Source organism: Podarcis tiliguerta, assembly GCF_965153285.1.
Source record: "Podarcis tiliguerta genome assembly, chromosome: 9".
NCBI lineage: Eukaryota > Metazoa > Chordata > Lepidosauria > Squamata > Lacertidae > Podarcis > Podarcis tiliguerta.
The window spans coordinates 22,160,171-22,187,173 of record NC_139542.1 but is presented as its reverse complement, the minus strand read 5'-3'; the positions used below and the strand labels follow the sequence as shown (position 1 = coordinate 22,187,173).

The 27,003-nt window shown below is 42.7% G+C and overlaps 1 long non-coding RNA gene across 1 annotated transcript in view; it reads right to left on the bottom strand.

Moving 5' to 3' along the window:
- Positions 1-3,603: 3,603 nt before the first annotated feature.
- LOC310685201 overlaps positions 3,604-27,003 on the bottom strand; it is a 606,217-nt gene continuing 582,817 nt past the window's right edge. The window contains exon 3 of the long non-coding RNA XR_014515114.1: positions 3,604-3,666. This is a non-coding gene — a long non-coding RNA (uncharacterized lncRNA). The remainder of the gene's footprint in view (positions 3,667-27,003) is intronic.

Here is a 27,003-nt window from a genome sequence, read left to right as displayed (position 1 = left end):
GAGGTTCAAAGGTAATAGAAACAGTACTGTTGATGAAAATGAGCTGAAAGACAGGCTTGGGTGGAATATATATATAACATTTCTCATAGTCAGCAATTCTGGCTGGCATTCAGCACCTGCTGCAGCTAACTAATGACAAGCTAAAGAATGGACAGGACAGTTGACGTGCTGTATGAAAAATGTAAACATCCTTACTGAGAAAACTTGGCTTCTTAAAACTAAAGCAAAATCTATTCACAAAGCAAATTATGCAGATCGTTTAATTGTATGCCAGACTGCTTGTTGGACAGTGTTATTAACCCTCTTATTAAGCACTAAAAAGTTCTAAGCATGCTCAAGGTTCAGGACCTTGGGTGCCAGTTCTGTTACTGCTCCCTCCATCCTGATCTTTCTGCCTTGAGGCAGTGTGGTGCAGTGATTAGAGAACAGGACAGGGATGGGGAACCTGTGACCCTCCAGACATAGCTGGATTCCAACTCCTACCAGCCATTGCCAGCAATACCAATGGTCAGGTATGATGGGAGTTGTTGTAGTCCCACTACATATGGAGGGACACAAGCTCCCTGCACCCAGACGAGGACTTGGGAGACCAAGGTTCAAGTCCCCATTCAGCCATGAAGCTCACTGGGTGACCGTGGGACAGTTGCCATGTCTCAACCCTAAGCTACCTCCTAGGGCTGTTGTGAGGATAAAATGGGTAGGGGAGGGATACAGCTCAGTTGGTAAAACCATGTGTGCCACCTTAAGCCGCTTGGAGGAAAGGCAGCATACAAATGTAAGAAGTAAATAGCACAATCACCCCTGTCATCAGGAACCCTACAAAATCAGGGTTCCCAACTCAAGGGAAGCTTATACGTACATTCCATTCAGGCAGAGATTCTTACAAGCCTCCCTTAGATCTTGCGAGGCTGAAAGAGGAGGGGAACAGCACTCTCAGCCCTATGCCTCCTTCAGGGTTTCAGCTTCCTAATACCCAGAAAGGGTGTTAAGTTAGTGCCTGAATCTTTATCAGAAATAGAACCTTCTGCAATAAGAGCCTAGTTGACATATGTACAGTCATAGCTTGGGTTGAAGTAGCTTCAGGATATGGTCAAAATGATGTCACGAGCATGCGTGGAAGCAGCGAATCGCAGCCCACGCACGTGCAGCCGCAGGTTGCATTCGCTTCTGGATGCGAACAGGGCTCCGGAATGGATCCAGAGGTACCACTGTATATATGTTGCTTTAATTCTCTGTGCTCAGTGAATCTATGCTTGATGACTGGCAAGCAAATGTTTGAACTGATTCTACTGGAAGAAATAATTGCATTGGAGGGGATGTGAAAGCCCTGTGATGGTGCATTGCACACATGACCCAGACCAAACATTGTGAGGTGCAGGTTGGGAGTGAGCAGAGCATCTGTGGTAAAAGAGCTTGAGAAGGTCATGCTGGAGGGACTTTTAGCTATGCAGGTTATCAAAATATTACCCGCAGATCACTTTGGCCAAATGAACCTGTATTTTGGAGAACTTGTGGTCCTCCAGATGTTGCGGAACTACCAACTCCCACCATTCCTGATGAATGGCCATGAGGCTAAGCATGCTGGAAGTTGTAATCTAACAGCAACTGGATGGGCATGCACACTCCTCTCCTGGTGTAAAATTCCCACAGTGAGAACTTTCTTTTTGGGAAAAAAGAAGAAGAAAAGAAAAGATGAAGGTTTTGTATCAGTTACCACATACCAATTGTGAAATTGAATAAATAGCTTCAGGCATGCCACCTAGGGAACTTTATGGTATGAGGCAGCATATACCGCATTTTTCGCTCTATAAGATGCACCAGACCACAAGATGCACCTAGTTTTTGGAGGAGGAAAACAAGAAAAAAAATATTCTGAAAGCAGCAATCCCTCTTGCTGTTCTGGCTTCTGGGATAGCTGCGCAGCCTGCATTCGCTCCATAAGGCGCACACACATTCCCCCTTACTTTTTAGGAGGGAAAAAGTGAGTCTTATAGAGCAAAAAATATGGGAAGTAAAATAAAATAAAATAAAATAAAATAAAATTAAATAAGGTCTTCCTACTCAGAAAAAACAACAACAGCAACATCCAAAGTACAGGAATTTTTTGTATATCAGATCAGACAATTAGTGCATCTTACGCAATATTCCACACCTATACGAAACCCTAAAGAGCTACTACGAGTCAGTGTAGAGCAGAGATGGGAATCTATACTTTTCCAGATGTTTGACTACAACTGCTGTCATCCCTTTTGGTCTTGCTGGCTGGGGTTGATGAGAGATGAAGTCCAGCAAAATCTAGAAAGCCACAGATTTCTAATCTCTGGACTACACTAGCCAGGAGCTGCTCTCTAGGGCTTCATATGTGGGGTGGTGGTGTCTTTCCCAGGCCTAGCTAGAGATGCCATGGATTGACCCTGAGCCTTCCATGCAAGGCACATGTTCCTCTAATTCCCCCCTATAAATGTTGATGGCCATCCAATTAACTGCTGGGATCCACATAATAAAAGAGGATAATGGATGGTGCTGCTACCACCATCAGAGGCAAACTGGCCTGTACTAAAAATGGGGGTGGGTGGGAAGGGTGGATGGAATTACTTCCCAAGGGACAATTCACCCAATCATCTCAATTGGTGCTTTTAGAAAGGCTTTGAAGATAACTCTCCTCTGCCAGTCCTTTAAGTGTAGGCTGTTGAGAGCTGATAATTGGTTTTTAGGGGTGGCCTCCTATTTCTACGTTGCATGTCGTTCTTTATATTGTACTTTTGTGTTCTCTTTTTAATGGTTTGTATTAGGGTTTCACTGTGCTTTTGTGGGTTTATTTTGGAAGTATAATATTGCGATGGTCATGGTGATTAGGAACACAGGGTAGAAATTTCTAAAATAAATTAATAAGCAAATAATAACAGGTATGAATTGGGTACGGGAGCCCCGGTGATAGTGTCGTTAAAGTTTTCAGCAGAAGCTGCTGCTCCAAGAATTTTGGAGCTCATGCGTCGGAAAACTGAGAGATAATCGAAATCTGGGGGGGAAATGCTCGGAGCACAACTTTTATTGCCAAAGACTTTGATCTTTGGAACAAAATTGAGGCTTGAGCTGCCGAGGATAACTGTGGAATCAGAAACATGAGCCTGTGGGATTTATCCAGGAAATAGACTTCTGCCATAGATAGCTTTCTGGAGTAGGATAGAATGGTGTTTGCCAAGAGCTGCAGTTGTGAGGCCAGCATGAGAAATGGGGAATAGGAGCAGCCCAACAACACAGTGAGGCATAGCTGTTAACTTTCCCCTTTTTTAAAGGGAATTTCCCTTATTCCGAATAGTATTCCTCGCAAGAAAAGGGAAAAGTTGACAGCTTTTCAACTGGCCACAGAAGGACCATGTTGAGCCAGGGCAATGCCTTTGGTCTTGGGAAAGGGGGAATAATTGGTGACACCAAGAGAGGTACTGAGAACAAGCAGAGGAGAAAGATAATTTGCTTAGAGACCAGGCAGTACGTTATTAACTGTTAACTGCTATCCGCTACACATAGAAAGCAATTTTTTTTTTTAAAAAAAAACAACAACCCTTAAGATAAAAACAAAAAGCCTAGATAGAATAAGTCAGGGGTCAGCAAACTTTTTCAGCAGGGGGCCAGTCCACTGTCCCTCAGACCTTGTGGGGGGCCGGACTATATTTTGGAGAAAAAAATGAACAAATTCCTATACCCCACAAATAACCCAGAGATGCATTTTAAATAAAATGACACATTCTACTCATGCAAAAACCCCAGGCAGGCCCCACAAATAACCCAGAGATGCATTTTAAATAAAATGGCACATTCTACTCATGTAAAAACACCAGGCAGGCCCCACAAATAACCCAGAGATGCATTTTAAATAAAATGACACATTCTACTCATGCAAAAACACCAGGCAGGCCCCACAAATAACCCAGAGATGCATTTTAAATAAAATGACACATTCTACTCATGCAAAAACACCAGGCAGGCCCCACAAATAACCCAGAGATGCATTTTAAATAAAAGGACACATTCTACTCATGCAAAAACACCAGGCAGGCCCCACAAATAACCCAGAGATGCATTTTAAATAAAAGGACACATTCTACTCATGTAAAAACACACTGATTCCTGGACTGTCCGTGGGCCGGATTTAGAAGGTGATTGGGCTGGATCCAGCCCCTGGGCCTTAGTTTGCCTGCCCATGGAATAAGTTAATGTATTGGGCCTAGGACAGACCTTTAAAAGTTAGGAAATCACTCTTTGTTTAGGACAAAGAGAGGGGAGGTAATGCATGGTCCTAACAATTCCTTGGGCAGGGATATTTGTTCTCTGTACCTCCGCTGGTGAAACTTGAGCAAATTGTGTTACAATAAGAGCATAAGAGGAGCCTTTTGAATCAGACTGATGCCCATCTAGTCTCTAGAATAGAATAGAATAGAATAGAATAGAATAGAATAGAATAGAATAGAATAGAATAGTTGGAAGAGACTCTGAGGATCATCAAGTCCAACGCCCAGCAATGCAGGAATATGCAGCTGCTCCTTACAAGGATCGAACCTGCCACCTTGGCATGTCAGCACCATACTTTAAGCAACTGACGTAGAATCTACACACATATAAAAAACGTTCTGAAAATGCTTATTTTAAAAAGTGTTTTTAAAAATACAAAGTATTTTCCATAGTGCTCACCATCGCCATCTAAGTGTCTCATTGTAAATTGCACTTAAAACACACTTAAGACGTTTTATTTGCAGCTGTATAGCTGAGTCCTGAGCTATCCAGGCCAGCTTCCTGTTCTTAACCAGATGCCTATGGGAAGCAGGACCCAAGCACTGGTGAATTAGTGCATCCAGCTAGCACTGCAGAAGCAGTAGATCAGCATTTCCATCTTGAGCCCCTTCAGATATTCAGGACTTCAACTCCCTTCATCCTCAACCAATCAGGGATGATGGCAATTGTGGCTCAAAACTTCTGGAGGGCATCAGGTTGGGGAAGGTGGGTCTATGAGATAGCATGCTTTCTTCTGCTACTTCTTCCTCTCTTGTATCTCCTTGGGCTCCTGGAATGTGATTTTTCCAGAAGCCTGCTAGAAGATTGTAACCTTCAAAGATCCAGTTCCTTAATACAGCCAATCCAAACCTGGCTCCCTCTGTGTGTTTCAGACTACAACTCCCAGTTGCCTCATCCAGCACACTGCAGTAGCAGGGACTGATGGGAGTTGTAGTCCAAACCATCTGCAGAGCAGCAGGATGGTAAAGGTTACCCTAAGTGAAGTGGTTCGAATCCCCGCGTCGGGGTGCGCTCCCGCTGTTCGGTCCCAGCGCCTGCCAACCTAGCAGTTCAAAAGCACCCCTGGCTGCAAGTAGATAAATAGGGACCGCTTACTAGCGGGAAGGTAAATGGCGTTTCCGTGTGCGGCTCTGGCTCGCCAGAGCAGCGATGTCACGCTGGCCACGTGACCCGGAAGTGTCTCTGGACAGCGCTGGCCCTTGGCCTCTTTGAGTGAGATGGGCGCACAACCCTAGAGTCTGTCAAGACTGGCCCGTATGGGCAGGGGTACCTTTACCTTTACCTTTAAATGAAGGCAACAAACAAAGCCATCTTTCTGATTCTGGATATCCCAACTTGAAGAAGGCCTCATTTCACTCAGATGAAGAAGAGGGCATCTCTATGAGTAATGCTGGAAGAAGGGAATCTGAGAATGAAAAATCATTTTGAAGGCATACTTGAAAGAGGAAGTGTGCTCAAAAGCAGCAGATGTAAAAGAAGTGGCCGGATCTTCAGTAAAAAGTACAGTGTTCCTTTCAAGGGCAAGGAATAGGAAACTGCCGCAGAGAAAACAAGGAGCCTTTCTCCTGAATTGCCACCACTCGTTCAGTACCACATAAAGTCAGAGATTATACATTGTTACTGCAGCACAAAATAAAGGAGAGCTGAGCTGAAAATTCTTGAAAAATGTTTTTTTTTCTCCTGCAAAAATGTTGGATAGTTGTCTTTTCCCCAACCCACTAGAAAACTGAGGGCACTTTGTAGAATATTCTATGATTCCTCCCCCACCCCCTAGTTTTTGCAGATAGCTGCAGCACACGCAGAGAGAAAGAGGGAGAGAGGGAGGCAAGGAATGACGCTAGGTTGGGAGCATTGTGAAAGGTGCAGAATTGTGACAGGCCTCCAATACTGTCTCCCTTGCTACTTTTTTTGCAAAGGGAGCATCATTACTCCCTCCACAAAATCCTGTGGAAAAAAAGAAAGAAGCCGTGCAGCTGTTCCTGCCAACAGTGAGCCTCAGCTCTGAGAAACTGTTGGCAAATTTCTCTTTCCCCTTGAGAAACTGGCGGAAATTTTTCTCTCTGTTCCCCTGGTGCATCATTTGGGGAGGCTCAACATGCTGGTTTATATGCTTGCTCTGATTTAACTATTGCTTTGCTTCTAAGTAGCACTTCTGGATGAATATGGGTTTCTTAAAAACAAAACACATCTCACAAGGCTAGTCATTACATGAGTTTTTGTACACAGCTTTGAATACCTAAGAACAAAAAATGGCAGTGAAACCTCAAATGCACAGGGCACCAGTATCTCAGTGTATCCTTATAGCATATGTGTTGGGGCGCATGCGCACGCTAAAGGTCACATTCCTGGAAGATGACTACCATCTGATCAGGACCCCAGAAGTGGCCATAGTAATAGCAACATCTATTGTCTTGCTTCAAAAATATTTTGCATAAAATTTTGGATTCTATATGTTTAAAGTCATTTGTGTGTGAGAGAGGGAGAGAAAATGAAGGTGCAGGATTTTGCAGCTTACATTGTGAACGTAGAATAAAAGGTTCATTTTCTCATACATGAGTAGCAGCACTGGATTTTGACATAATAATTCTTAATATTTTGTAGTGATCTGATTACATGAGATCAGATTCAGATCGCATCCCGCGCCCAGGTAATCTTAAGAAGAGTTGTGTTCTCCTGTTTTGATTTTGGGGTTTAAAAATCCCCTCCAAAAACATTTTCCCTCCCGCAAACTCTTAGTATCTTTTTTCCCTTCAATTCTGCTTTTTGCTTCTCTTATCGGCTTCTGTGCTGATGCCCTTTTAGCCTAAAGCTTAGGGCTTCTTTCTCCTTCCTAGATTGATTGTTCTGAGTCAGAGATCATATAGAGAAGGTGATAGCATCATGATAAGAAGCAGTCAGTCAGATTTGGCTGTCATAATGTTACTGAGGAAAATAGAGGCCCATTCACACATTGAGCAATGCTTCCTGGATTACTCACATTAGACCCTGGCTAATTAAGGATTGGCTAATGAATGGGATAAGGGACGCGGGTGGCGCTGTGGGTAAAAGCCTCAGCACCTAGGACTTGCCGCGGCGCGGTGCACTCCCGTTGCTCAGTCCCAGCGTCTGCCAACCTAGCAGTTTGAAAGCACCTCCGGGTGCAAGTAGATAAATAGGGACCGCTTACCAGCGGGAAGGTAAACGGCGTTCCGTGTGCTGCGCTGGCTCGCCAGATGCAGCTTGTCACGCTGGCCACGTGACCCGGAAGTGTCTGCGGACAGCGCTGGCTCCCGGCCTATAGAGTGAGATGAGCACACAACCCTAGAGTCTGGCAAGACTGGCCTGTACGGGCAGGGGTACCTTTACCTTTACCTTAATTAAGGATTGGCTAATGAATGGGATGACATCATGATGTTACACAGACAACTGGTTTTGGTTAGCGCTGACATCAGTGAGAGCAAACCAAAGTATTCAGAGGGAGACCAATGATTCCCAAATAACTAAAGTATTCTATCTTCTTTCAAAGCAGCCCTTGAAATATTACCAATTAAGGACAGCATTTATTCACAAAGCTCCTCCAACTCTCCTACTCCTTTTCATCCCACCCTGAACTCTAAGCACATTTTTTTTGGAAGAAAGTGTATGGATCACAGTGGAGGACCACACCTTATTTTCAGGGTTTTGCACTGCAATCCCAGGGACCACTGTATGGGCAAAATGCCATTCAGGCCAAAACCTTGAAAGCAAAATCCATTGCTATTTTTATGCAGAATTAAATGTTATGATTTATTCTCTGCGTGAGAGATTCAGATGAGCTTCTGGTTTCTGTCAAATGAAATATAGGAGATATGTAACAGAAGAGGAAAATTAGCTGCCAAAGAGTAGATTCATATCCTTGCCATGCAAACAAAATTCACTTTTTTAAAAAATAAAAAAGGTAAATTTCAAATAAGATAGCGAGAAAGTAGTAGGGTCTGGTCCTGTTAAGACCCCTTTTCTCAAAGAATGTGGAAAGTTAGCCAGCTCTCTAGAAAAGTATTTTCACATTTCTCCACTTGTAAAAGGCATCTGATGGTCTTATCTGCAACCTGTCAGAAAAATTCAGAGGTTCCCAAGCACATTCAGCTTCCTCCTGCACAGATATAGGGAGCCTGTGGTCCTCCAAATGTTTTGGACCCCAGGTCTCAGCACCAGCAGCCAGCATGGCCAAAAGACATGGATGATGGGGCTGGAGTCCAGGAACCTTTTGTGGAGGCAGAGGCACATACTTCCCATTCTAGCCCTAGTGAGTTGTTCTGCAAAGTGGAGATTTCTAACACATCTCTGATCTTAGTTGGAGAAAGTAGCAGACCCTCCAATACAATGGCATTGGTGCTTGCGTGCAAAGTCTTGCTTTATTAACATAGACATGCCTAGTCTGTTACAAAATAAACACATGCTGCACCAGATGCACAGGACATATGTGTGCATTTCTTTTTTGAACTTGGGCTCTTGCTCATGTGCATTTTAAAGAGATAACCGTGCACACACAATTCACACGTACGTACTTCACATCTGATGCAGCACGTGCTCTTTTTGTATTCTGGCATGTGGATCCCAGCACTAAAAGTAAATTAAGTATTGGCTGGGACTCAGAAGCATGTCAGCAAGTATCCACAGAAGCGACTGCAGCAAAGCACTATGAAACGCTTTTTGTAAACAGTCTTTTTATGCCGGTTGGTGGCCAAGGCACACAATTTTGCAATTTGTGTGTATGTTGGTGTGTGGTTTCTCCTGGTTTTATTCTGTGCTGGTTCTGTTTTGACTACTTGGAATAAGGACATCAGAAGCGCATTGCTGGATCAGGCAAAAAGCCCAACTAGTCCAGCATTCTCTTTTCATAGTGGCCAACCATATATTTATGTTACTTATACAACCAACATGCCCCATTGGTCTCAAGCATGCATGGCGTTAGTTTGGACTGGGATCCCTGCATATTTAGTGGCTCTCCACAGCGTGCTTTCATCACAATGTATAAATTAATTGACAAAAGATGCAGTGGTGAGTTCTGGCTTAGATGGCTTTGAAAAAGATAAATTTGTAGAGGAACGTTGGTCATGATACCCTCCATATTCAAAGGCAGTATTCCTGATTATTATCGGACACTGTAGATTGTAACAGGGGATTGAAAATCTCTGTTGCGCCCTGGTTGTTAGCTTCCAAGGGCAGCTGACTGACCCCTGTTACAGTGGCTTGTTGGACTAAGTAGATGTTTGGCAAAGCAGTTCTTGCAGTTTCATATGTTGTTTTGTGTTTGGTAACAGAAGGTGATGGAACTAGAGGAGCAAACCGAACACGCATTTCCTCACCTGCAAAGTTGCTTAGTTGAGGAGAAAGTAGACCTGATGTGAGAGGACCATGAACTTCTGCCTATTATTATTATTATTATTATTATTATTATTATTATTATTAAAGTTGGGCTGTACCAGAGCACGAATCAAGTTAGGATCATGAAAATGGGAAAGGGGGAATGCAATGATTCCTCCATGAGGATCCCTGTAGGTTTTCCTTGGCAGTTCAAATAGCAACTTCTAGGAGGCTATTTTGATTGTCTCCCTCTTTGTTGTGACCCAAATGTGACCACTCATTCCCTCCCACCCATGGCTGCTATTAATTTAAAGGAAGAAAAATAAGGGAGTTCATAAACACTGATCTGCTTCATCAGATCTACTTGTACTCTCCTATTACTGATTTCTAGAATAAAATATGCAGAGACTTAAACTTATTACAGTTTCTAAATAGCTGCAAATGGTGTGTGTGTGTGTGTGTGTCCTATGGATGCATGGATAAATATTTCTTCATTCATATAATGGTTGGAAACATCTGGAGGGGATTCTATCCTGCATCCCAAAACAAAATCTAAAACATTTAGATTTAAAGAATTTCCCTTTATTTCATATAACGAAAACAATACGGAGCATAATGGTTGCCCCATATTTCAAAATGTCACAGCCCTGCAGAGCATTGCGTGGAACGCATATTACAGCTTTATTTTCAAAATGTTGATCTGGCAACCTTTCCACCTTCCCTCAAGCAGAGGAAGTGGAGAGACGAGAAGGTGGAGGTGTGAGTTTCTCATGGCCTTTCCCCACAGAGCTAAGCTCAGCTCTCAAAGTGAACTGAATGTAGGCCACACTGCAAGGGGCAGAAAGAAAGGGAAAAGTCAGATTCCTGCTCTCTTTTAGAGAGAGAAGAATATGCTCTGATGCATTAACACAGGAACATAAGCTGCCTTATGCAGAGTCAGACCATTGGTTCATCTAGCTCAGTATGTTGTTGTTTAGTCGTTTAGTCATGTCCGACTCTTTGTGACCCCTTGGACCAGAGCATGCCTGGCACTCCTGTCTTCCACTCCTCCCGCAGTTTGGTCAAACTCATGCTGGTAGCTTCGCGAACACTATCCAACCATTTCGTCCTCTGTCGTCCCCTTCTCCTTGTGCCCTCCATCTTCCCCAACATCAGGGTCTTTTCCAGGGAGTCTTCTCTTCTCATGAGGTGGCCAAAGTATTGGAGCCTCAGCTTCACAATCTGTCCTTCCAGTGAGCACTCAGGGCTGATTTCCTTAAGAATGGATAGGTTTGATCTTCTTGAAGTCCATGGGACTCTCAAGAGTCTCCTCCAGCACCATAATTAAAAAGCATCAATTCTTCGGCGATCAGCCTTCTTTATGGCCCAGCTCTCACTCTCACTATAGTCTACACTATACTGAGCTGTGGCTCTCCAAGACTTCAGGCAGGGGTTTCTCCCAGTCTTACCTGGAGATGCTGGGGCTTAAACCAGGGACCTTTTGCATGCAAAGTAGATGCTCTACCAATAAGCTCCAACCCTCCCCCATTATGTTATGCTCCTTCCTAACCTGGATGCTCTCAGTGAGAAGAGAATGTTCAAAGGCTGCCTTTGATTTATGAAGTACTGTATCCCTTGCTTCCATAAACCCCCAGTTCCCCAGAGGATCCCAGAGCATCTCAGAACAGCAGCTCCCAAAGTGTCAACTAAGGAGACCATTTATAGACTTGCATGTGCTACCTTTGCCTCTCATCTGCTCCTTGCTCAAGGATGACATTTCTCTTCTGTCCCCTAATGCTGTGTCTCACCCAGATGACTGCACAATGCCCTCCTGTAATGCATAGGTTGCAGGTGCCTTGTACTACGAAGGAAAATTTGTATTTTGCATGGCAAGTACTGCCCTGCTTGATCTCTAGAAGGCTGTGTTGGATGTTTGCCACAGGTCTCGGCCAATTTAAGTCATCTGTTCACTCATCTGTTCTGATAGGTCTGCATGATAACCTTGAATCTGTCCTGCATGTGCCTGGCTATCATCCACAGAGACAGCACAAAGGATTTGGTAAGAGTTGTTGCAACCTTGAAAATCAGAACGGGGAATCTGTTGTCCTCCAGATGTTACTAGGACCACTCCAGCTTCCATCAGCTCCAGCCAGCATGGCCAGTGGCCAGGGACAGTGTCCACAATGTGTAGATGGTGCTGAGTTTAAGAACAGATTTGCCCTTTTAAATTCGAAGAAAGGAGAAAAACTAAAATTCAAAGGATGCTGTTTTGGACCAGTAATTTGATGCATCTTTGTATGGCTTGGAGGCATAAAGAAGATTGTACAGCACAGTGCATTAATTAACTGAAAAGAAATAGCTCCACATAGTTCTGTGCCCACAATTATTAGCATAGGTCAGCTTCTTCATCATTTGCAAAGAGAATGACTGAATGACTTAGGATGCATTCTCAGGATTGCAGATCAAAGATTAATTTCCCCTTAACATGCATTAACTGTTCTGTTCCCATATAAACCAGTGCAACTTAATGCTGAGTTTCTCTGCTCAGATCTGTAATATTTGTGAGGCACCAGAAGTCTGGAGGGTGGCAACATGAGAACAGGCTTTTTCTGTGGTGGCTCTTGATGTGCAGAATGCTGTCCCCAGGGAGGCTTAAAAGCTTCCCTAAACAGGGCTGCCTTCAGACGTCTTCTAAAAGTCTGGTAGTTGTTTTTCTCTTTGACATCTGGTGGGAGGGTGTTCCACAGGGCGGGTGCCACTACTGAGAAGGCCCTCTGCCTGGTTCCCTGTAATTTGGCTTCACGCAGCGAGGGAACCGCCAGAAGGCCCTCGGCACTGGACCTCAGATAAAGCAACCAACAAATTTGAATGAATGAATATCTGTTTTAGGAAGTTAGGCCCAAGTAGGAGGTAGAGCTAGAAGCCAAAAGCAGGAAGCAGCAAATTGAGAGAAGACCAGTTGTACATAGTTTGCCAATAAGACTATGTATTGTTCAGCTCCTCTTACCTGTTCTTCATTAACTGATAACATTGCAATGTCTTCCCCAAATACTTGTTGCTATGTCTGGTTGTGTGGAACACCCTGCATCCAAGTCTGGAGATGGTGGCCATTGGGGCTGGTAGGGTAGCAGATAGAGGGACCAACAGCAGGGGGAAACCAGAGCCAGTGGCAGGTTGTAAGTAAGAGGGCAGGCAGGTGGGGGCTGGCTATGGACAGATGGTGATTGGTAGGACGGTGGCCCATTCTCCCTAATAGCCCAGCCCCCACTGGGCTGAATGTATCATGCGCCTGCACAAAGCTTGCACTGCCGCACAGATTACTAGCACTTTCATAGCTCTGATGGAGCTGATCATTTCAGAGGCTCTCTCTCATTCCGCCATCTCCAAGCCCCCTTTTCTCCCCCTCACCACATGTGATCAGCACCCTGACCATCTGTTCAGTGGTTGGGGGAGGAGATAAGATGTACTGGGGCAATGGACTCCACTCCCTGCTCAGATTTCTGATTGCCTAATCCTTTATTAATCTATCCCCCCCATATCAGATTAGGTGTGTCTTTTCACAATAACTAAATTGTTAAACATTTTTTTGGGGGTAGGGGAGCCATTATTTTACCATTCTATAACAAGAAAGACAAAATCTGTTATAAATCGATTTGCTAGTAGTCCCTTACAATCTCTCTGCCTGGTATTTTCCTTGGCACAATACCAGATTCCCATGGTCTCACTAATGTTAGTGAGCAGAGTCCAAAATGTTCACATAGGAAGCAATGCAAGGTGGGTGTCTTCTATCCTGGGCTCAAAAGACCACATTGCAGTCCAAATCTCCCTAGCAATGGGAAAACATGATTCAGGAATCTGCTGGCAACGACCTTCTATGCAGCTCACCCTTGCCACACATTATTGCGAAGTGGTTGCCCTTTGCTGTTGCTTTTGAGATTTTGCCAAGAGTTCTGCTTTGCTCACATATTTAACAATTGAATGTGGGGGAAAGACATTCCTTGGGAATGTGGTGGTGCCTGAAGCAATTGCTTCATATCATCTTAGGGTGGCACTGGGCAATATGCCAGTAAGTTATGGCATGTTATGTTGCTCCAGGAATGATCAGATGGTCATGTCCAAAATAGACCCCACAAGATTACTCTGCTTGGGTTTACTGATGTCTGTGGTTACAGTTCAAAGAAAGAGGTTTGTGGGTTGAAATCTTGGTTTGAGTGCACTGCTGTGTGTGTGTTGTTTGAGTCAGTTACAAGTGTGTCAAGTTTCCTATGCAGAGAGCAGCACTTCTACATTGGAGAGAGAAAAGAAATTCATGCGAGCCATGAATAGATCGTGTGTCTGTGAGCAAGAGCTCAGAAGCTGCATCTGTGCCTTTCCACTGCATGTAGATCTATTTCAATAGGTGTGTGCCTGCGCAAATTGTTACACGTGATGACCTGCATACATTTTGTATGCTTCTCCTATGTTGGCTGGGGCAGTAGAGGGAAATAAGCTTCTAGCTCATGTGATCTCTGAAGAATTTTGTATACAAGCGTCTCAGTATTTGGGTGAAAACAATCCGTGTGTATGTGTAATACAGCCAGCAAACAATGATGTTCAATTTTCTTTTTATGTAAGTTTGCAAAAAAATGAATCTGCAAAGTGCAACATAGTATAAGTTTTAAGGGCAAATGATCTTTATCTCATAACAATGTAGCTTTGTTTGCCCTCCTACCCACTTTTGGGTGCATGGGCCCCATAAGCTATTATACTTTCTTTGAAATATGGAACTTTTTACCCTGGTGTCATGGTTAATTATTTCTAAAAAGGCAATTAGCGGTTGCCAGGGGCTTAGATAGCAACTCTGCTTTTGAGCAGCTCCCATCTCAGCAGCACAAAATAAACACTTTGGTTTTTTTTAAAAATATCCATACTTGCAACAAAGTGACTGTGTTATTTAAGCTGAGTCTGTGAAGAAGAATAGCAATCATTGGCTGCAGATCATTTTGTTTGAGATACGAGACAGGAGAGGATGGAGTTTGTGCAATGATTATGGGATACATCCAAACCTTACATCCAAACTACAACTCCCACCATCCCTAGCTAACAGGACCAGTGGTCAGGGATGATGGGAGTTGTAGTCCCAAAACATCTGGAGGGCTGTGTTTGCCTATGCCTGCCTTAGGCACTACTATACATGTCGCAGAAGAGAGAATGGCTTTGGGAGTGTGCTTGGAGAATGACATAGTTCTGTATCTGAGTTGAACACATCACCATCCGTCCTTGACCAATTAGGAAATTTACTGTTTTAAGGCCCCACCCTCCAGAAACAAATAATGGGCACTTTTCAATTATTCCTGGGCACACCCAGGTGTATCCTTGTTTTGAAATTAATCTATGTAAGTAAGAGACTTTCTTAAAAAAAACCAAAAAACACCTTTTATTAACATATCATCACAATATATGTCATTAATGCTTTTTTTCTGGGGGTACGCAGGGGTACGCATACCCCTAAACATTTTGTGAATATTTGTACTTTTGTCCATTTACTGTATTTATTTCCCCTGATTAGAACTATAAAATGGTGGTTTTCTTGAGTCAAAATGAGAGTACCCCTAAACATTTTTTAAATAGAAAAAAAGCACTGTGTGTCATGCATATCATAATGTGACTGGTACATAATTTAGCCAAACAAAATGCGAAATGAGACTACGTATGGCTTGATAACAACGAGCGTGTATCGATATTATTTACTCTCATTGATAGTAGAGCATTATACAACAATTCAGCCTTGCATAATATTATATAATAATATTCAGTAATCAGAGTTTATCCTAATTAGCCCAGCTTCATCTATCAAAATATTGTGAACCCATAACCTGTATCTGGCGCTACTTACTGTGATCCCCTACACTTGTTTGTGTGAAAGAGTGTACACTTGTTTGACTGTTCAAGTATTGCGTGCAAAGGTTGTGCACTTTGTGGGATGTAATGTGCAAACACCTCTTCTGTGCAGGGCTAGGCTGAGAGAGTAGCCTGCCTCAAATCACTCAGCAAGCATTACAGCCACAGTAATAAGAGGAGAAAATTGTATGTAAGACTTCCTTCTTTTATTTTAGTTTGTGGGAGGGGATGCCCTTTTCTATTAAAATTCACCAACAAAGACACACAGAACAAAGAATTGAAGGCTTGAAGGTTATCAGGCTTATGTTTTGGTAAATTTTCTAGGCTGCTTGTGCATTTATAGCATTACCTGTTAGCAGAAGCTGGAACAGCAGGATTTTTGAGTTTCCTCCGGGGAACAAGGCTGCTGTTTGTCAGTATTTGCACCTGCACGAGCAGTGAAGGTTGCCTTAAACAATGCTGATCAATTCCAATTTTATTCCTGACTTCCCCTCCCCCTAACTTCCAGAGGAATCTGTCTTTCCTGTCACTCAGGATAATGATCCCCCTGCAAGCATAGCCGAGAATCCAGAAACTCACTGTAATCTCATCAAGACTTTGATTCCCCAGCAGGGACTGTTGAATTTATACAACCAGGAGGTTGGGGCACTTTAGTTTCCCACATCTGTGTGTGTTCAGCCACTAAAATGGGTAGATTTCCTTCTGGCTTTTTAACTCTGCTTGTTTAGAGAGGCAAAACCAAAGAATTTCATTCCACAAACTGAGTTTAAAATGATCCTGGTTTATTTTTTCAACTCTAAATGCATTTGATGTTGCTGTTTTTACTTTTAAATGTGATTGGGGTTTTTTGTTGGGGGGGGGGGAAGCATAGCAGTGCCCAATCTCTGGATCAAAGATTATCATTATGATTAATAATTCCTGTAGCATTTGGATGCTGTAAGCCTGTTTCAAATTGCATGTGTGCAAGCCCTGTGGAAATAAATGGGATTTATATGCATTTAACTGTGCATTCTGCAAAGTATGCATCCAGATCTTAACAATCTTTACTTGGAAGCAAGTCCCTGTATTAGACATGAGCTGATCAACCTACTTTCATCCCATATCACCTTTGCACGTGTTCATTCGTAAGTCTGTTCTATAATGTTTCTGTATTCGTATTTTTTTTTAAAAAAAATAGCACTGCACAACCATTTGTATTTAAATACGTATTTTCTTAATGAACTCATGTGCTAAAAATTTTTGGGGCACCACAAAATTCAGAGCAGTATGCAGTCCAAGGGATAATTACCGTATTTTTCGCTCTATAAGACGCACCAGACCACAAGACGCACCTAGTTTTTGGAGGAGGAAAACAAGAAAAAAAATATTCTGAATCTCAGAAGCCAGAACGGCAAGAGGGATCGCTGCGCAGTGAAAGCAGCAATCCCTCTTGCTGTTCTGGCTTCTGTGATAGCTGCACAGCCTGCATTCGCTCCATAAGACGCACACACATTTCCCCTTACTTTCTAGGAGGGAAAAAGTGAGTCTTATAGAGCAAAAAATACAGTACATTTTGGTCCATACTTTTGTCTGTCAATTCACACTGGGATTCACAGAACTCAAATTCCCCCAGCATCCCAGCTCTGTAATCCAACGATGTTCATCCCCACCTTGGAAATGCCCCTAGGAGTGTGCCTTTATGTTCCTTAACTCGTTCCTTCCAACAGCAGCCCTGTGAGGCAGATCTCTGGGATTGCAATGGAGAAGTGTGGCTGAGAAAGCATGAATTAGGTCATTCAGTCAACGCATTACAGCTTCCACGTGGAAGCTATTTTAAATTGCACTGTGTGGCAGCTGTTATCATGTGGCAAGCTGATTTTATGCAGTGGTGTCAATCTCATCATCATCATCATCATCATTATTATTATTATTATTATTATGTGGACTGTCTTGGAGAAAATGCCAACTGTTCAGTTGCCCATAGAGCGATTTAAAGTAGTTTCCATGTAATACTGGCAGTGTCTGTACTCATCCTTCATTATCGACACCCAGGCAATTAATTAATGGCTGAATCTTTCTGGAATCACCGTAGAAGCTGCTTGCAGGGTGGGGCAGAGCTACTATGCTAGCTGCCTGGCAGGTGGGTCAATCTGGCTTACTGGTGAGGAGAGAGGTGAGGCAGCAGAGAGGTCAGCATGGTGCAAACACAGCAGCAGAGCTAATCTGGCACTCCTGCCAGTGCATTTGCACCATGCTCACCTCCCCGCTGCTGCCCCCTCCCAGTAACCAACAGGCAGGGAGGTAACGTAGTGTCTCTGCCTCTCAGTGCTAGCATAGCGGCTCTACCCCAGCCAGCAAGTTGCTTCTGTGTATCTGGATATATATTTATTTATAAATTACATTTTTTATGCTCCGAGGAGATCAGGACAGCAACACTCATGGCCCCCTCCCTTTTATCCATATAAAAAGTTGGTGAGGGCATTTGATGAACTTCATGGCTGAGAGGTGACTTGAACCCACACCTTCCCAGTTCATTCTAGCTTTCATTTTCTACAGTATTTTATTTATAGCTGAGTTGCAATGGGGCAAAGTAGAAAGGCAATGACAGCACATCAACTGTAGCTCAATCTGCAGCAGGTCAGCAAGGGTTTCTGGCTCCCAGTTGTTTAACAGCAACAATGAAATGGCTTTTCCCACCTAAACTAGGCTACTTAAATTAAGAATACTAACCTGGACTATGAGCACAGTTCTGTTATGGTGTCAAAAACTGATTACTTGGCTCCTGATGGGCTCAGAATCACCTTGCAATTTAATTCTGTCTTTTGCACTTGGTTCCAGTTGGTGGATCTTGAGATTCTAGTAAAAAAAGAAAAAAAGAAATACAGTGTAGATGTAACAAGTTTGAATATGCCCACCTCTGCCTTAGAACTTGGGATAGGCCAGTCTGTCAGTTTTGGGTTCTCTCTTGGTTTTTTCCAATTTGTAGTTCAGTTCTCCATATTTCAACATAAATTTGTGAACCTGCCCCGCCCCCAGCCACAAAAAAGTCCTTATAATAATTCATCAATATTTTAGTGAAAATTTCTCCTAGTATACACATCTTTGTATGCAATGTTACTTAATATACACAGTTTTGCCATCAATTATCCCTAAAACAATGCAATTTCACATGCACATTTCGCTAATATCTGTACTTTTATGCACGCTTACCAAGCATGTGCATTTTTGTACACATTACTTGTACACATTGCATTGTGAAATTTGGAGGAATGCAAATTTTGGAGTATGAGTGTGCTTCAGGATAGATTGATTCACCTTTAAATGAGAACTGAAACAAATTTCTCACCCTTCTCTTCCTAGAGTTCAGACAGACAAGATTCATGGGAGGTTTTTAGCTGTCATTTGTGATCTCCAAGCCCCAGTTTTGTACGATCCAGGCCTGGGGCAGATTAATGAGAGCCAGGGAATGAAGATCTTGCCAGGGAAATTGGCACTGCACTCTGATCATTATCCCCACCACTCATCCTGCCTTTTCTCATTGGGGTAGAATGGAAGCAGGGGAGCTTATGCAAAGGACTTGGCAGGATGCCGACGTTCCTATTCTAGCTTCTGGGGTTAACAAATGGAGAAAGGTGGCTGAGCTCTTTGCCCTCCAGTTCCCATCAATATTTCCCACATCTGGGTTATAGAAACAGAAATATTAAAGAGAATCTTAGTCCTTCCAAAATAGCATTTTGCAAATTTGGAGCTAAGGTCTGATTGACCTTTATTTGCTCTCGATTGAGATGCCATGTCTGATGAAACATGCTGTAGCAAGAAGAAGAAGAAGAAAAAGTCAATCCAAATCCTGTCATTTTCAGGGGAAAGGTGGCTTTTTTAGTTCTTTTCGATACCTTGCTCAAACAAAGGTGTTATTTACATGTACCCCCTTTTATGTTCCTTTGAATTTGATTTGGGCAAACGTGAGTTGCTTGGCATCGTTCTGAACTCAATATCCTTTTATACTCAACTTCTTTATAAATTATACATCCATGTGCTTGTTTACTATCAGCAGCCATCTTACAGCCTGCACACTGCTGCATGAAAAGGTCTGGCAGCAATATGTGCCGTGCTCTTGGTAGCTTTGAAAAGCATGTTTACTTTGCTTTAGTACTAGTAACACCTTGCAACCTCAGTGTGTGTCAGTATAGAACAGGGATAGATAGAGAAAATAAATTCCTACCCTGGGATTCACCAGTAGCAAAGAAAATCAGGAAATTCAGAATACCTTTGTGAAACAAAGAAATCTGCAAGTCCTCAGAAAGTAAATATGATTCCCTGCCCCCATATTTAACTAATATAGACATAGAAACATTGGAGGGCAAGGTGGAGCAGGCAGTTTTTACAACTGCATTGCTTAAGTGCTCACAAAGGCTTTGTTCAGGAGGAAGATGGGGAGAAAAGCAAAACAATTTGGTCCTGCCTGTGGGAGCAATGAGGGAGAATTTCAATTCATTTTGCATATAAAGGTGAGCCTATCTAATCTGCATCTTCTGAAACAATATGGGAACCAAAACTGAGACATCCTAAATTCACTTTTCTCTGGATTTTGCAATGTAGTCTTCCAGCCAAGTAATGTGTACAAAATTGACATGCATGTACAATATTTGCATATATATATATTACTGAAAATAGCAAAGAATAGTTCATTATATTAGACACAAGTGCTTTGCAAAAATGTATGTACTGTATTAGATAAAATTGCATACGAAAAAGTGTATATTAGGAGAAATGTGCACTAAAATGCAAATTTTAGTGGAGAACTGTCTGAGAAATTGAGAAAAATCTACACTTCGCCCACCCCTAATCTCCAGTGACCTTCTTGGATGCCCTGCCAGTTTCAGTGGCTACCAGCCACCACTGAAATTCAGGATCACAGAGTAGACTGTAGTAACGTAGTTTTGGAGAGAACTCAAGTATAAATACTGGGAGAATCTTCTGCCATCTAAATGAATGGCAGCTACATGTGAGCATGATGGGGCTCTTGAGCACATTTTGTTCATGGAATCATAGCATTGGAAATGATTTCGGAGATCATCTAGTGCAACTCTCCACTCAATGCAGGCCCTACAGTGCAGCATGCAAGTCATAGCGGAGATGTTCTCTGTTGTTTCAGAGGGCAGCACTAAAACTAATAGGTGGGAATTGCATGGAGGCAGAATTTCCTAATTAGCGAAAACTTCCCAATGGGGAGAAGCATTCAAGAGTGCATGGGACAGACTGTCTTGTGACACTGTTTACAGGTATCTTCTAAGCAGAGGCTTGATGGTCATCTGTCAAGGATACTGTAGCAGTCAGTGGGATGGTTGCACTGATCTCCCATCACTGACATCACTCTGCCTTACCAGGATGGGGAGGGACAAGATGGCCATGAGGTCAGTATGGTGCAAGGGCACTGGCAGAACCAATACAGCACTGTGCCAATCTGACATTGTATTACTTCACCTCTTCTCCTGGTAAGCCACAGCAATGAGAACAAGCCTTTTCTGTCACCTGCATGTTCTGTCCTACTGTCAGTCCATCCCTTAATCTCCTTTCCATGCTACATATACCCAGCTCTTTCAACCATTCCTCTAAGCACAGGTTCAATCTTGTCCTCTGGACATGCTCTGCAAAGGTGTTGTGCAGCAGAACATCTGAGCGGGATGGCGGATGTGCCCATGAGTAGTGGAGGCTAAAAAAGGATCTCTTCCATCCATCTGCTAATGTAGTAAACTAAGTGGAGCCTTTCCATGTAAGCTACACCTGAGCAGAATGGGAAAAATTCTCATTGGTCCACTGCGACCAATTTGTGAGGCACTTGGTGGATAAAGTGGTTCATAACTGTTCTGACTTGGATTCTTCGTTGTCAATATACCTCTGATAGCTGCTTATTTTGTTATGCATTCTTTTCAGCTTGTGCAGCCTGAGAATCTGTAGAGGATATGAGGCCCTAGATCCCTGCTCATCCTGGCTAGTTTACAGAGGACAGGCTCAGTGGGTGTAATAAGTGATTAATGCTTCCCTGAGAGACAGAGTGATACAATCTGTTTAAAAATGCAGTGGTTAGACTTCTGTTTAAGAAACACTCTTGAGATCCCACCTTACTGGATAATTACTATTCAGTATCCAATATTCCATTCTTCTGTGAGATGCTTGAACAGAGTTTGAGACACAACTCCAGGATTCCTTTCATGAGATAGAATATACTGGCCCACTGTATTACATCTCAGTTTGGTGACTGAAATGCCTTCAGTTGCCCTCTTGGGTGATCTGCTCTAAGAATTGAACAGGAGGAATTAATTCCTACTGGTTGTGCTGGGCTTCTCAGCAGCTTTTAATGCCTCCTTCAATAGAAGGTATGGGGAGCCTATGGCCCTCCAGATGTTGGACACAAGTGCCACCATCCCTGACCATTGGCTGGGGCTGATGGGAGTTGGAATCGAACAACATCTGAAAGGCCACAAGTTCTCTGTTCCTTAACTGCAGTATCCTTCAAGTTTGTCGAGGATACTGTATTAGTGACTCCATTCTTTCCTGGAGGATAAGATTTCAGAAGGCTGGTGCTGAAGAACATCTGTTCAATGCCTTGGCCTTCGGAAACTTTAGGAGAGATCCCTCAGAGATTTGGTGTTGGCTGTCATCAATATGCAAATGTACCTCAGTTCTGTATCTCCCTTCCATCTCAGTTTGGGGAGAGCTTCTAAACCATTATCTGAGTGGACAAACACCCAGATAAGATAGAACTGCTCTAGATTAGGAAGGTGACTGGCCCAGCGATGTGAGCTTTTTCTGGAAATGATTGCACTCCCCTTGAAAGACACAAAACTGCATCTGGTACTGGCATTGCACTTAATTCCCACATTGCAGCTGTGGCCAGAAGTTCTTTTGCTCTGCTTAGACTGTTCCTGTTTCTGAGAAGAGTGGACCTGTCCACAGTCGTGCCTTGTTTATGTGGAGACTGGATTACTATAACATGTTATACATGGGGCTGCTTTTGAAGGCTGGAAATGTCAGCAGTACAAAATGCTGTGTGTGGTGCCATGCTTTTGTAGTAGCATGCCGCTCCGTTGTTTTACCAGCCCCATTGGCCACCAGTCTGTTTCAGTGCACAATTCCAAGTCCTGGTTACTGTCACCTTTAAAGCACTAAATAACTTAATGCCATGATGCCTAATGGGCTTCTGGGCCCTGTCTTAATCTCCATATGTGTTTATCTGAGGCAGCCCTTCTGTGCATTATGTTACACTCTGAGGTATGCGTGGGATGCAGAAGGGGTCCTTTTTGTCATGGCATCCAGACTACGGAACTCCCTGGGAGTTCCTTGTCTCCTTCTTTCCCAGTGTCCCACTGCTGGATGAAGACCTTGCTTTTCCAATAAGCTTTTAATTCATCTGTTGTTTCATTGATGCTCTCTGTTTCTCTAATTATTGACGGTTCCATTTAATCTGCTGTCTTTTAAATATTGTTTTTCTTATTGACTTAATTATAGTGTATTATTGATCATTAATTAATTTTCTGTTTATGTATCCCGAGGTAGCCACTGTGATGCTCTTCAGATGTTGCACTGCAACTCTAATCAGCCTCACTTACCATGGCCAGGTAGATGGTCAGGGTAGATGGTCAGGGAAAATGACAACTGCAGACCAAAAACATATGGAGGGTACTATGTTGACATCAGATGGTGTATGACGACCTGAGTGCCCTAATTTTGGAGGTAGAAGGGAGGCTATAAAATATGGAATCCATAAAGTATTAAAAATACCTAATTGGTCTACATATATTTTAGAATGGACTAAGGATCCACGTACCTTTTAACCTACTGGCTGCTTTCAGACATAATGTCAAACAATGGTTTGGTGCTATGCAAACAAACCTTGAGGAACCCTAAATCCACACACTTCTTCTCCCCTCCTGTCTCCTCCCATGCAATAATTTCCTGCTGCCTGATCCTGGTTTGTTGCTTAGTGTAAGCCTTAGTTTCACTGATCAGACATTGGCAAACTCTGATTTGCCTGAAATCAGGACTGAGCATCAGGGAATTGCTCCCCATGAGGCGGGGAGAGCACACAGGCACAAGGTTCCTCCAGGTTTGTTCATGTACCACCAAACCATGGTTTGACCTTATGTTTGAACGACTGCTGGATATATAAGGAAGATTTCCACCCCACCCCCCAATATCAGTTATTAAGGAGTAAGTTAGGACAGCTAGCATTTACCCCACAAAATTTTCCTGATTCAGGGAAACACTGAAAAGTATTTACTGGGGCTTTCTACTTAGCTCCACCTCAAAAGTTACAAGATCATATTAGAGACATAGGGGTACAATTCCCAGAGTGCCTTGGCAAGTAGGATTGATTGTTAAATCGCTTTGGGAATTGTAGGTCTGTGTATGTTTCAGCACCAGGGCCAGATTTAGCTACTGAAGGTAATGGGGCCCTTTATATGTCTAGCTGTCCTTTGTCAACAACAAATTGTCACTGTTTTTTTTGTGTTGAATATATGCTATATGGTAATTTATGGACCTAATAGGTATCTAAAGCCATTTGCACATAACAAAATGGAGCCTACACAACACAAAACACTGTTGCTGTATGTAGGTTTTATTTTATTTGTTTTTTATTTTATATTTTGGAAATGTACATCCAGGTTTTTTTCCTTTAAATTTTTTGGAGGCCCCCAAGAGAGTGCGGCCCTAAGCTATAGCTTGTTTAGTTTATACGTAAATCCATCACTGTTCAGCACCCTTAATAAAGTACAGATCCCAGGATTCTTTGGGGAGGAAACCATTACTATTTAAAGTGATTTTTCAACTGTATAGGGCAGAAGGGGCCTTAATGCTGGTGTTTTAAAAGAAAGGGGAGAGTGGGGTGCAGACAGAGGCATCCATACAAGAACTCTAAGCAAAAGCTTACTATCTTTGGCTCTTTTACTTGTTGGAATTATCAGGGATGCTCTTTGGACAAGCAGGTGCCACACTGCTTCAAAGTGCTCTTGTTCAGGAACAAACAGAAATGGACACAAATTCACTGTCTATTTTCTTTCCCACACCCACCCTCTTTTTTGCGGGGGTGGTGTGGTGTTTGCTGAATGAGCAGTTGCTTTGCTTCAGGCATGCCTGTATCCCACCAGCTTCATGTACCACCCTGTACAAATCCAACTCTTTGACCTGCATAAGTCACTAAGACTTGAAGTATTCCCCTGGGCTGCAATCCTGCACACAATTAAGCTCCTTAAATCCCATTGAACTCAAGGGGATTTAAGTGGCCTAACCATAAGCAGAATTGCATTCCAAGTCAAGAGCTTATATCTAGAGTAGTAATGTGTGATTATTTGTCATCTACCCAGGACCTTCTGGGTATGTCTGCATTCTATCATAGGAACATAGGAAGGTGCCTTATGGTCGATTGGTCTAGATGCTATAGGGAAACAGTTCCATTGCTGTACCTAGCTAAGGCAATGGGTCTAGCAGCAGTTCGCCAGGGTTCCATAGAGGGTCTTCCCCAGCCCTAGCTGAAGATGCCAGAGATGGCACCTGGGAGCTTCTGTAAACCATGTGCTGTACGACTAAGCTATGCCCCCCTCTTTCAATTTGTAGTGAAAGGATGTCAATATGTTAATTACACCCAGCTCTGATGTTTGTTTTCATTTCACTGAGGTTCTGCAGTCTTAATGTTTACTTGATCTCTCCCTGTGATTGGGAACTGGATGTAGGCAAGCCCCAGCAGAGCTAAAACCAGATAAGGCTGAAAAGAATGTTTGCCAGCATACTTGGTGACCAGTGCTCTGGGGACTGAGGGAGTTCAACAGCCTTTTAGTCAATCTTGTAATTTTGGATGGTGTGTTGTTGTTGTGCTATTGCTGCTGATTATGCTAATCAAGTTGTGCAAAAGAAGGTTCTTTCTTTCTTTCTTTCTTTCTTTCTTTCTTTCTTTCTTTCTTTCTTTCTTCAGATACTACTTTTCCCTGTAGCACAATGACATAAGTTTCCCGCTGCCATAATGCAGAAACTCAGTTCTCTCTCTAGCATCTTTCCAGATGCAACATTTAACTGTTCCAGCCAGAGAAGCGAATGGACATTTCCAAGTACACATTATAATGCACACATGGCCGTATGAGAGGGTGACAAAATAAAGGTGACTGATTGTGAATACACTGACCTAATCTCTCAAGCTATGGAAAGAGTGAGAGAGAGAATGAGAGAGGGAACAATCATGGTCTATATACCATGACAATACTGTCACTGTCATCATTTTGTAAAAGTTTTGGGTTAACTTTTGAAAGCAGGAAGAGAGAGAGGGAAAATTCACTTTGCAGGAAAGTTGCTGCGTTAGACTATAGCAGACTAGAAGATTGGAACATAATGGTAGCTCTTGAGGTGATATGCAGTAGACTGCCAATACTTTAACTTCCAATAGTTCAACAATAGCAAGTGAAAATGCAAGTTTAAAAAAATTCTGCCAAGGTTGACCATCTATTGGTTAATCATCTATGTCATAGCCTCCATGTTCCTTACCTATAAAATATGAGTATTAACTGGTTGCCAGTGATCATGTCTTTGCGTAAATCAAGTGGCCAGTAGAATCTTTTATCAGGTCATCACAGTATGTAACTCATAGGGTGCAACAGGTAATTGGTGAGCCAGCATGTTGCACCAGCCTTTACCTCCAAGCTACAGTTTTGTACCTGACTCCACTTGGTGAACCTTGAAGTTTTAGTAACAAAATCAATCCCTTAGGCTTGAAGCCTGAAGTCCACTAAAGCTCATGCTACAACAAGTTTCTCAGTGATGGATCTTGATTTAATCATACTTAGAGAAGACCCATTGGAATCAGGGGAACTTAATTTCATCATGACTAACTGAAGTCCCGTGGATTTCAATTGACTTATTCTATGCATGCCTGTGGCTGCAGTCCTAGCCCTACTTACCTGGAAGTTAGCCCTATTGAGTTCAATAGGACTTCCTTCTGAGTAGACATGGTCAGGATAGTACTGTAAGTCCAGCTCCAACCTTTAGACTTTAAGCTGCCACTGAACTCCTTTGTTTTGATGTGTAGTGGGATGTCTTTGGCTATTTTTTTTTATTAAATGCTATGCTGTAAATGTGTTTATATCCTACCTTTCTTCCACATTGGAATCCCATCCAGGCACTGGTTGGTCTCAGCCCTGCTTAGCTTCAGCAAGGTTGTAACCTCATATGCTTTTAGACCATATACTGGGACTCTATTACTATTTCATTTAATTTTTTTGTTACCAAATATGTGCTTCCATGGCTAAATAAATAAATAAATACATCTCAATCACATATACATTCATCAGAAGGGTGATGTTTGGTTTCCAATTGGTGGAACCTGCTTTGGTTGCCAGCGGTTCCTCCAACAGTGGTTGTGAAATAAAAGGGAGTTTTTTAAAAATAAATAAAAAAACCCCTGATTACTAAAATGGCACCTTTGCTAAGCTGAGGTATTTCTTTGGCTAATTAAAACATCACGAGGTGTTGTATAATACCTAGATAACTGGAGAGCATGATTGA